We start from the raw sequence: 10,900 nt of genomic DNA, 5'->3' as shown, positions 1-10,900 counted from the left end.
TCACTACTAGATCTTTCAGGTTTGCATGAGGCTTGCCCAGCGTACTTCCTTTCCCAAAGGGAAAGTCTTAAAGCAAGGACACTTGTTGATTTTGCATCAAAATCTGCAAAAGTTCATGTGTATTTTCACTCTTTATTAAAAAAGTAATAGCAGAATGTACAAGAAAATATACAAATATACAGAAAGTCTTGCTGTATAATTGATGGTTTGTTCTAAAAGCCTCTTTAGTATTCTTCCTATCTCAAGGCAAGATTTACTTTTTTTTCAAGTTTGCCACACTTCACATCAAACAAAACAAAAAATATCTGGTCAAAATATAAGAGGGAAGATCACAGAACACTCTGAAACCCACTAACGTGATCTGCTTTTTATCTTTTGCCATGTGTTTCTTCCACAGTCTTTAGGATAAGTTTATAGCAAGCCTTTAAACCCCAGATAAGGAATACCAAGATAGATAATTAGAGGTCTTTTCCATCAGTGGTACTATATAATAAAATTAATACTGATCTACCACAACAAAGAGGCTATACTCAGAAAGGAAAGCCTCAACCCATTAATGGCCACATCACTAACAATGACAGGACATAAATATATCAAATGAAGGCTTTAGAGATCCAGCATTATCATCAACATTTGAGATCAAGTTGGTCTTTTTGGAAAAAAATAGTTATTTTAGGTACTCTGGACACTGGAAAGGCCTGTTTAAAAACAGCTGTAAAATTTCACACACTTTTTTTTCCAAACCAGCCAACCCTTCAGATCATCGGGTTCATGGGACCAATTGTTGTCACTCTGAATAAATTTGGACTTAAAGCAGGAGTGGATTCCTCCCTCCCATCTGTCTATCTGTAGTACGCAGGATATTAGACAAGTGATCACTATTGCCCCTTCTAGACTTAAAACCCACCAATCTATCTTCAATATATCATCTTCAAAACTGTCTATGCTTGCATCCCTGACTACCTAATCGTTTGAATATATTTTTCAATTATTCCCTACGTTTTGGGAGTCTTGTAAAACTATGTTTTAAAAATAACATTTATAATGTATGTGTTTTCCATTTAGTCTCCATTTTCAGTCTCCTAGGAGTCACTAAGGCCAGACTTTTCTTCTTGCTTTACATATGGTTGGCAGCAAATGAAGCAGTTTTCATTTTGATGAAAAATCTCTGTATATAACCTGTCACCCTGAGGAAGAGGCACATCCTGTTTAATAAGAATTTCCTCCAAGCGATCCAAGAAAAGTCCATTCAGAATCTGCATATGACCAAAAGAAGAGTGGGGGAATGATTTGATTATATTATGCTGTAATGAGAACGTGAAAAGCAACAAATACAGTATGTGTCTAAGCTTAGAAGGCTTGTAGCCTTTGCTTCTCTATACTGCTTTACAGAGAAAACACAGATACAGAAGAATTCTTTATTTATTAAAGCAAAAAATGGAATGTAACGAATTTTGCTGGCACTAAATTTTTGTCCTTGATTTGGAGGGTGACATAAGATGCCAATTAACAGTGATATGGAAAATTCTTCCAACTTTTAAATTCAAGAAACTACTACAGATTATCTAATTTGTTAAATTTTACCCCTATAGGCACTGTCAGACTTCCTTGCCTCTTGTGGATATGTTGGGGATGTTCAAGAAGTGATTGGATACGTCCAGTTCATTAAATAAAAATCCAGTGAGACTGGGTTGTTACTAAACATGAAGATAGTGTTTGTGGTTCAAGAAGTCCCTGCATGGTAGATTTCTGCAAGCTGGGAAAGTATTGTGGGGTAAAATCACTACGCACACTTACCCTGTTCTTAAATTCTCACTTATGCATCCATGATGGGCCATTTCTGGGAACTGGCTACGGGGCTTTCATCCAGTACCACTTTCACCTGATCTAACACAGTGCTCTCCATTCCTATGAAAGCATCAGTCAGATCAAGTGCCTCAGTTCTCAAAACCAACCCACTAGATTTGCCACTGTCTGAAGATACAAGAGATCAAAATGTCACTACTGCTAAAAAAAGTATAATTTTAAAAAAGTCCAGATCACAGCAGCTGGTGAACCATGCTACATAAAAAGGCAAATTAATTTACTCCCCTCAACCTCAAACTCCCAAAGAACCTGAAACAAGAAGAAATTTCTTCCTTGACTCCAAATTTGGGGAGCTGTATGTCCCTGGGCCTGCGAGCAATACACGCAGTGGAAGCATCTGAGAAATTTCATTCTTTCCCCTCCCCTTTCTGTGTCCTATCTCAGATGCTTGTTGGGAGGAGAGAATCCCTCTCCACCATTGGAGGGACTGCATGCAAGGAAGGATGGAAATGTATTCAGAGCCATGGGACCAAAATTCATCCTCTGCTTGCCCAGGCTGAAATATCTACCCAGAAGGAACATCTGGTTGATCCTGCTAAATCATCTTTTCAAAACACACCAAAGTTTCACATAGCAACTGGCAAATAGATGAGAAAATATAGAAAAAACAGAACTGATATCTACTATAAACATTCACACAACAGCAAAGTCAAGGGGGGTGAGGTCAGCCTAGGAAGTATAAAATACTACTGAGTTACCCCTTATTCTTTAAAACGCATTTTTAACTTCCGTCTAGGAAAGCATCCATTAATAATTTCTCAAAGTTGAGTGGAGTTGATTGTCTGTGGGGAGTAGGGAGATTTACTTTGCTTTTTTGCTTATGTTTTCTCATATCCAGAGCTATGATTTCCGAGGTTTTTTGCCAGCTCAGCAAAGATGCAGTGAGCTGCTGATTCTGTCCCATCTTAGTTCTCATCTGTAACATGAGTGTGAGTCATCAGACAGTGCCCTTACAGACAGACTTTGGAGGCCTAATGGCCTCCTTTGGAGGACTGATTTTATAAACATTTAGATTGCAGGGAAAGCATACGGTGACCAAACCCTTTTTCTGGAGGTAATCAGTGTTTGGGAAGAGATTTTTCTGTTGCTGTAGAGATACAGTTAGACAGGGAACTAGAACGAATCCTTCTGGTGTGCACCTGATGGACCTGGCAGGTTTGGAGTGGAGGAGAAGAGGTCTTTGTTAAAATGTGCCAGGACACACCACCACATAGCTCTTCTGTTCTGAGTTACCTTTCAGAAACAAGTGAACAGCTGCAAGAAAAGGTTGGGTACCAGTGATCTGATAAATCATGGAAGAGAATAGTGATTTTTGTTCTGAAAGTTTATCAGAAGATACTAAAAACAGAGCTGCATCCAGTAAGGTTACAGGATATAATGCATTTTCTTAATTAGCAGGCGAAAGATTCTTGTTTGTTCTCTGTTCTCTGAAAGTTTCTCATCCATTTGAAATGTTTCTTCAATTCCCTTTTTCTGCTCTCAGAAACTAACCCTGTAGGTATTGCTCAAAAACACTCAATGGGACAAGTACCACATTAATAGAAGACAAGCACTTTGCAGGGAATGGCTTTCCAGTGCTCTTTGCTGTCTGCGCCCATTTCCCTAATTCAGTGACCCACTTATCGAAAAACTTAGTCAGAAATGGAAGGATATGAAACAGTACATTTAGATTCATCTATATGTAGCAAGATGGCCCTTGGGATTCTGATTCATGATTGAGTTCCTATGTGTAATGGTATTGCAAATAATAAATAATCATTGGCCTGTCTGAGTCTGTCGAGGGGAATCTTATTTTTATTTAGGCAGAGGATGTTTTGCAATTAACAATTATTCTAGGACAGGGAAAGTACTTCTCCCTCGAGAACAGTAAGGCTGCAGGCTAATGTATGTCTCTCTTGAGAGACTCCTTCTCACTGCCTGCTGCTAATTCTACTTAGGTATAGGTGAAGAGAGAAAAAGAGGGACAGGAGCCTGGTGTGTGACTAAACCCTAAATGTCTCCTAAGGAACTGATTTTATGTGTCATTGCAACAGCGGTTCTGCAGTTAATTTGGTTCTTCCTATAACATTTGACTAGAGCTGTGTGGAGAAAGGTAAAGCCATTCCACAAAGGATTTTGGCACTTTGATGTTTGGTTCTGATCTGCTGTGGAATGAGAACCACAAGTGCTGAAATCATCTCTGAAGGCAAGAGGAGCCCCAAACCCAGGGCAGACTAATGAATCTCGGGAGCCTTTTGCTGCCAAGGAGCTGCAAGGCTGGGACGAGTGGGAAGAGATGAGCTTGACAGGAAATCATACACATGTTTTTGACAGAAACCTATGGGTTTTGAAACCCATCCCTGGTCTATTCCAAACTCTGGCAAAACTCAAGGGCTTCTGCAGAACATTTCAATTTACAGAGGCTGCTAATGCTGACAAAGTGGGGCATCTTTCAGATCAGCAGAAGTTATGAACTATTTGAAATGCAAATAAAGATTTTGAGTCTAATTTCTTACAGCTATGTAATCAAACTACTTTGCTTTTAGGTCACTGTGCAACAAAAATTTTATTCTTTCTTTGAATAATCTGGTAAGATACAAATAACTGCTTGGCTAAATTTTTGGTCACTGATTTTTCATCAGATATGGGTGTAGTTGTATTTCCCTTCCCACCCCTCTCCCTGCACCCACAGGCTGTATCCCATTATGTCATGTCACATTGGGTTACCTCCTACTTTAGCAACAAACGCCATGATGTGACACCCCATAATTCACAGAGATAGGAACAAAGTACTCTAAACAGCAGAGTGATTGTGCTGCTGTAATATCTGGGACATCTGCAGAGTGCTGGATGATGGCACAGGTTTTTCGCTTTCTGAATAAAAGTTGGGTAGCTCAGCAGATATGCAATGCTTAATGGGCTAAAATGCAAGGGTAATCAGTACCATCAAGAACCTGGTGCCTGGAATCTCAGCAGCCCATGAAGCAGAAAGTAACAAGCTCGGCCTTCTCCAGCGAGTGTCACTGCAGCTTCTACATGTGGCTTCAAGGTGCCTGAATGGATTCAAAGTGCAAGAGAAAAGTACAGCAGAAATGCCATTCAACCCATAATATCCTGGTTCTTGGAGGAGATGTTATTTGGAAATGCCTTGATGAACAGCACATTGATGACTGAGCTGTTTGTGCTTCTGTGTGGGGAGGGTTGGCATATGAAACGTGCTCATTCTGTAGACTAATACTGGTGATTATTCATCCTCTTTGTTGTGGTCAGGCTTCCAAAGAGGATATGACGCCCCCTGTGCCGTCCGGAGTAATAATCCTAAAACAACATCTGCTCCACAAGACTTGCAACCTGAGATTTAGATAGCACACAGCAAATTAATAAAGGGACACTCGCTGCAGTACAAAGACAAACTAACAAATTAGAGTAGTTTTAATAGTCAGTGGTCCTCACTGGCATAATCCTGCTAAAGACTGTTATCTTGTAAATGAGTTTAGTGTTTCCAGAACCCACCTTCATGCAGTATATGGAAAGCAAAGATTTTCCTTCAGATATGAAGTTAGTGTAGACAGTCTAATTTGCCCCAGAAAGAACAAGAGCAGGCCCTGTGTGAGGAAGGAAATATTGGCTGTTTGTATGTTTCAGTCATGGCAGGCTCCTTCCCTCTTGTGTAAAAAAGCAGCAGGTTTGCATTCAGCTAGCTTGGCCACAACTTCTCAGCCATCCACACTACAAAGAGCACAACATCAGAACAGAAGGAGTGGGACGCTGCTGAGGTTTCAAAAAGGTGAACAAAGACAATTAAAAATGAAGCAGAAAAGAAAATGGTAATGGCAAGGGTTACTGCACTGGCCTACATAAGTGACTGTCTGGAAGGATACTACCTGCCAAACAGTGATTTAGTGAAATCACAGGCTCTGGGTTCAGTTCCTAGTGCTGATGCAGACTTCAGGTTCATTTGCTTCATTTCCTCATCTGAAAAATGCACATAATTATAAAATTTCAGATCCTTTATCATTTATCGTTCTGAGTTTTTTTATGAGGACTTAAATCTTGCCCAGTCATTCCTATGCCAGGACAATCCAGTCTCACTTAAGGTTCCACACTGAACCACAGAGAAGATTATTGCTGCTTTATACTAACAATAATAGTTGTATTAGAGTTAAGTAACATCAGGAAAGACACTGGGAGTTGATTGTGCTTCCACTGCTCTTTCCACTGTTCTGCCTCAAGCAGAGAGAGAACATTAGCCTCTTTGATCAGGTAGGTATGTAAAATCAGTACACCAAAACTCCATCAGGTTAATATTTGTTTTACAAATGTTGTTTAATCAGGAAGAGGTTACATTCCATGCTCTAACTGTAGGTCTGTACCCAGCTATGTAGAGAAGTGGCCAGGTTGGCTGCAAAATATTAGCCAGAAAAGGAGCCTACTTCATTTACTGTAACATGTATCACTTTATATAACATGATAGTATTACTGAATTAAAAATAAAACTGCTGTGCACCAAGGTTTTGCCCTGTGTGCTGGACAAGTGGTTACGGTCAAGTATAATGGATTTTAATGTTTGTCCATATGAGCAATCAGTGTCCAAAGAAGTTTATAGAAAGTACGTAGGGTTATAAATCCTGAGTCCAAACAAGTCTAGCAGAACCCCATGTTCATGGCTACACTACAAGGCTCATCTTTCTCCTACCCCATCCACAAGTTTTGCTATGTCCCTTGATTTTTTTCATTGTCTATCAGTTTGGGATCTCTTTCAGAGAGGTGGGTGCCATATATTCATTGCAATGGAGGGCTGCTTCTCTGACACAAAGCCAGACTGAAATCCTTTAAAGTAAAAATGAAACATTCACAGATCTAGCATGCATATTTCATTTAATTACTTGGACAAAATTTGACTCAAAACTCATAAGTACAGAGAAACAAAGTACCACAACCAAACAAAGTATTTCAGAATTTGGGGTGTTCGATTCTTTTGACAAGCAATCAACATTTTCTGCATTAACCAGGCACTTTATAGAATTTATTGCTTAGTGGAAAATTAACTTTTCCTTTAAAAATTATTCTCAGCCAGACACTTCAGTAAATCCATACCATCACAATGCCTGTAATCTCTCCAAATACATTTTTCTTTCGTATAAACTGTTAAGATCAGCAATAGACTGCTACCTGGAATAATGGCCATACAGTGTCCTGAATACAGTAAATTCTTAAAATTAAAATGTTTCAGAACTTAAAAGACAGCAGAAAAATGTGGACAAATATTACTGCTTTTCTGGTGCAATATATTAGATATATCAAAAAGTAAAGAAACAAAAATTCAAAGAAAACAATTTTAATTTCCTTGAAAATCCGATTAAAAAGAAGAAAAAGAAACAATTTAAACAGGTATTTTTAAAGTCCTGCTGTTACCAAGGATTTCAAAATACAACAGAGAGTTTCAAAACATTATTCTTTAACACGAAGATGTACCTTTTCATAAGGGTGTCCTTTGATGAGCTAGAAAAGAGAACAATAATGGAAGATAAACTGAAGTTCCTTTTTTAAGAACCAAAATTAAAAAAGGCAAAACAGAAAAATAAAATCATCTGCCAACTTCAAAAGAATTTCAAAGCATGAAACTCTTTAAGCTTGAAACATAATATAATGACTTATGTTTAAGGATACAGTGTAGAGCTTTGAAATCTTGAGAAAACAGGAAAAAATTAGTTGTCTTTTTTTGTGACTAATGAAAATATGTCCACAAAGGGTTTCTAATCGTGATACCCCAGATGTTTAGGATGTCACACCCAGATGTCACACCCAGAAATCTTTTTAAGTTTCAGTTGCTTTTTTTCCTGTGAATTTACATGAAATAAAACATTGTTTAAGGCCAGCTTTCTCAACTGGAACGTGTTCAGCTCAGAAGTCTATTTAGAAATGAGGAAAAAAAATCTCTTCCCCTCCCCAAAAGGGGAGGAGGCACCCATGCTGCATAACCCTTTTGCTTCACCCAGAGTGTGTCTGCACTCTGGATTTTGTTAGTTGTGACGGTTTCCATGAGCTGTGTATTTGTTGATATTTACTTGCATTGACCTTGTAATTTCACTATAAACAGAAATTAGCTGGTGCCAGAAGACTCAGGGATCATATAGACAGTGTCACACAGTGCTTTTATTCCATGTGAACTTACTCTTACTCCCCTTCTCGAAGTGGGGAGGTTACTAAAACGATTAGCTTAGACTAGTGCCTCACTTTTATTTGCATGAAGTTGAATGAGGCCAATCCCCCATGCTATGATTTTACAAGAATCAAGCATGTTATTGCCCAATCTGCAGCTTTGGCCAGATCTTCATTCTTCATAACTCCTTAAAAATGCACAGGTCAAAAGCTCTTCCTTGGTCTGTGATTTTCGGTATGTTTTTATTTCCTGTTAGCTGCTGAAATTAGCAAAAAATTACTGATAACTGAAAATCAAATCCTGGTGCTCCAAGTTTTATTGCATGAGGCTAGGGTGAGATATCAGTCCCCTTCTAGGAGTCCTGGTGAATGTTAAAATGGGTCTGTTTTTATAGGCCTACTTGTGGCAAGGCATGAGTGTAAAAGGAGCTGAAATCTTGCTTGTAAGTACAAGCCTCTTCTCATAGGTGCCGATAAAGACAGAATATTTTGGGAGGGATACTATGGGTCGCAGCCATTTCTTACTGACATTTGTGCTTGGTTCTCTGTACAGCACCCTGTATGTATGCATTTAGATAACACTGTTTCTTTAAAACTAAGGGTAAAGCTTGAAATAGGAACACTCTAGCTTAGCGTGTTTGCTGAACAAACACTGAAAGGCAGCAGGGAGGTAAATCATTGCTGCATGCTGAAGGGAAGTGTGGCATTACTTATGAATGACTGCATGCATGGCTGCCTGACTCAATGAATGAATCACCCAGAATAAGAGTGTGCAGCTCGAACGAGCACAGAAACTGCTCTGATTTTCATTTACAAAGCTTAATCATAAATATTGCATATTCTACAAGGCAAGGAAGGAAGCACAGTCAGACCTGGTTAATGTGTTTTATTTCCAGGGCTGGGTACGCTGGATCACTGCGGTGCTCACCCCTCTGAGATCACCTGTGGGCATACAGTCCTTTCAGTTCCAGCAGCGTAAACATTTCAAGCCAGGCTGGGGTTCACTGACCTGACGGGTTGCATCACATACACATTCATTAAAAATAACAGTGCCATCAGGGAAAAATTATACTATGAACTATCTCTTATACTACAGACTTTTAGAATCCAGGGGTATTTTCTAGTAACTTAAGTATTTCCATGCTGGCTTCCATTATTAAATAAAACTAGGCAGAGCCTAACAGGCCAGCATTTATAAGGTGTTTATAGTGTGGCAAATGCCTCAAGTCAGACTATCTAAAATGTCGCCAACAATGACAGTTTCAGCTGATGTACCACATTTTGGAGCCTTGGAAGCTTTCATAGGAAACAGATTTCAAATGATGAAATACTGCCTGCACTGAGGGACAGTGTCTATGCTATGACTAGTTTAACTCCATAGGTGGAAGTTATATATTGTAGAATCAAAATTTTCACAATTTTATTTTGCTTTTGAAAAAGAATGAACAAGACTATATTTTGCACTCTTCAGCTTCTGCTTGAAAAACAGTTTTGCTACTCTTTGTAATTAGCAAAGTTTACTATACCATGATGATCAGAAGTCACTATTTCTCCAGTAAAAATAAACCTTCATGAATAACAAGTGATGCTGGAAAACTAATGCTATGAATATTTTAAGTGCTCCAAAATCTTTTAGGACTTTGAGTCCGATTTCAAGCTTTATAACTAGAAATTGATTTGTACTGATGAGCTATGATGTACAGACAAATGATGACATTTTATTTCAAGATACCACTTAAAAAAACAAACATAAAGAGCAAATTTTTTCAAAGAGACTACAAAAATATCTCTGCTGGGTAAGCCAGATGATTTTTAACTAAAAGACACTATGGTTCTTTAGGCTTTGAGCCTAGGCAGATTTAGATATAATACAGCTGTGTTTTGTGAATGTGTCACACAAAAAATGTATCCTGAAATTAAATGATAGGACAGAGTAGAGCATATAACATAAATTGCAGAAAAGACAGCATGCAGACAGTGGCAAACAAATTTAGAGTAAAATTTTAAGGCTAATATCAAAAGTTACATTTACAGAAACAATCCAGCTAACATGAAGGGGGTTTTCTGTTTGTTTTTTCAAAAAGTGCATAAGATGGAAGTAGGCTGCTCCAAATGAAATGAACAGAGGCTTAAGGTGAGATGAAAAAAATGTATGGGTAAGGAAAGCAGTAAGGAAAGCAGGCAGTTAGACTGTGTATCCTATTGCGCAAATACTTAGCCTGCTCTGAATGAACTGCCATTGAAGAAGCTTCGTAGCAGGATCAGCAGTAGCTCGCACGCAGCTGTACATATCAAGCCCAAGAACATTTAAACATATGTGGACAAGCTTGGCAGGAGATCACTGCCGAGACCATGAGCAGTGTTGTCATGCACCAGTGATGCTCAGATGGACACCAACTTGGTTACAGCCTTGCAGATACTTGCAGAAAATCTCCAGTGCTGCTGGGAACATGCCCCAGGCAGGTCAGAAGGAGCGTTCATGGCAAAGGAGTCCCTCTCCTTTACTGTCAACTCTGCCGTTAACTGACCCTGGCTACCAGCAGAGCTGCTTTCTGTCAACCAGCTAGGGCCTGTGCTCCAGAGGTAAGATGCTCACATACTAGGACACCCTCTTCTGCATGATCCTGGTTACATGTGGGACAGAAAGGTCAGTCGCTAAACACACAGATGCTCACCACATGATTTTCTGTGACCACAGTCATGACCATGGCTCTTCACTGCTCCTCTGGGCACACAGCTGTTAACATCTGGCATGGATTTTGAGTATCTTGTTGGTAATACAGATTGGCATTTCCCAGAACATAACATCTAACATTCGCCTCTTGTAATCAGGCGGGACTGCTCTTGCAGAACATGGGGGCTGCAAGCCACATGCTGCTTATTTCAGAGACCC

General features: G+C 39.2%; 1 long non-coding RNA gene across 3 annotated transcripts; it reads right to left on the bottom strand.

Moving 5' to 3' along the window:
• Window positions 1-224: 224 nt before the first annotated feature.
• On the bottom strand, window positions 225-7,742 carry LOC140661053 (uncharacterized). 3 transcript variants are annotated; one of them, XR_012045625.1, is made up of 5 exons: window positions 7,516-7,742; window positions 7,321-7,377; window positions 5,730-5,820; window positions 5,359-5,450; window positions 225-5,196 (listed from the first exon to the last, which is right to left on the bottom strand). It is a non-coding gene; the product is annotated as an uncharacterized lncRNA (long non-coding RNA). The 3 variants fall into 3 exon arrangements; XR_012045600.1 differs by having other exon boundaries at window positions 7,321-7,742; XR_012045605.1 differs by lacking the exon at window positions 5,359-5,450 and having other exon boundaries at window positions 7,321-7,742.
• Between the last annotated feature and the right edge of the window lie 3,158 nt (window positions 7,743-10,900).

This window comes from Ciconia boyciana, chromosome 1 (genome assembly GCF_034638445.1).
Source record: "Ciconia boyciana chromosome 1, ASM3463844v1, whole genome shotgun sequence".
NCBI lineage: Eukaryota > Metazoa > Chordata > Aves > Ciconiiformes > Ciconiidae > Ciconia > Ciconia boyciana.
This window is presented reverse-complemented; position numbering and strand designations above follow the sequence as displayed.